Below are 856 nucleotides of genomic sequence, written 5' to 3' on the forward strand. Positions count from 1 at the left end.
GTCCTGGGGGGCGCGGGGGTTCTGGGAGCCCCTGGTTGCGATCTCTTGGCCCTCTACTGGGGAAACCTCACGGACTGGGGAACCTCCTCTTAGAAACGCCGGGGAAGTCTTGCTAGTGCACGGGAGCCTTGCTAGTGCACGGAGTCTAAACCCACCTGGACTTGGCGTAGCCCTGCCCCGCCCAAGACTTTTGTAAGATAAATTTCTGGATGTGGAGAGGGGCCTAGGTATCTTCCCGCCAAAGACTCGTTCTTAAGAGATTCTGGGGAAGGAGCCCCCACTTCACCCTGTTTCGCTTTTCACAGCCAGTGGAGCAGGTATTCGGGGGCGGGAGGTGCAGTCGGATCGCCCCACCTGCGTGGATTCCACTGGAGCCAGTGATCTAAGGGCACTGATGGCAGTGCAACGCGGAACACAGGAAGTCAGGGGGAAACAGGACGTGACAAGATATCAAAGGAGAAAAGTCTGAACAGGCAGAGGCAATCTGTAGCTGTAAAGCTAAGAAGAACCCTTCCCGCAGGAAACATAGTATCTCGCTGTTATCCACTCTATCTCCCTCAAAAAAAAAACAAAACCTTCCTCAGATACACATGCTCCTGACAGCTCTTCCTCTTTCCTCCTAAAGCACACAGTTAAGAAGACAGGCTCTGGAGTCAGATTACTGAAATTCAACCCCCAAATTCCTGGCTCCACCAGTCTTAGTAGCTGTGTGAACTTGGGCAACTAAAATCTCTTCATACCTCAATTTCCTCAATGAGAATAAATTTAAAACCTACCTCGTGGGGTCGTTGTGAGATTTAAGTGAAATAGTTCATGTAAACCACTCACAGGCCTGACAGTTTGAGTCACCCAAAAT

Source organism: Bison bison, unplaced genomic scaffold, assembly GCF_000754665.1.
Source record: "Bison bison bison isolate TAMUID 2011002044 unplaced genomic scaffold, Bison_UMD1.0 scf7180017864461, whole genome shotgun sequence".
In the NCBI taxonomy this organism is placed as follows: Eukaryota; Metazoa; Chordata; class Mammalia; order Artiodactyla; family Bovidae; genus Bison; species Bison bison.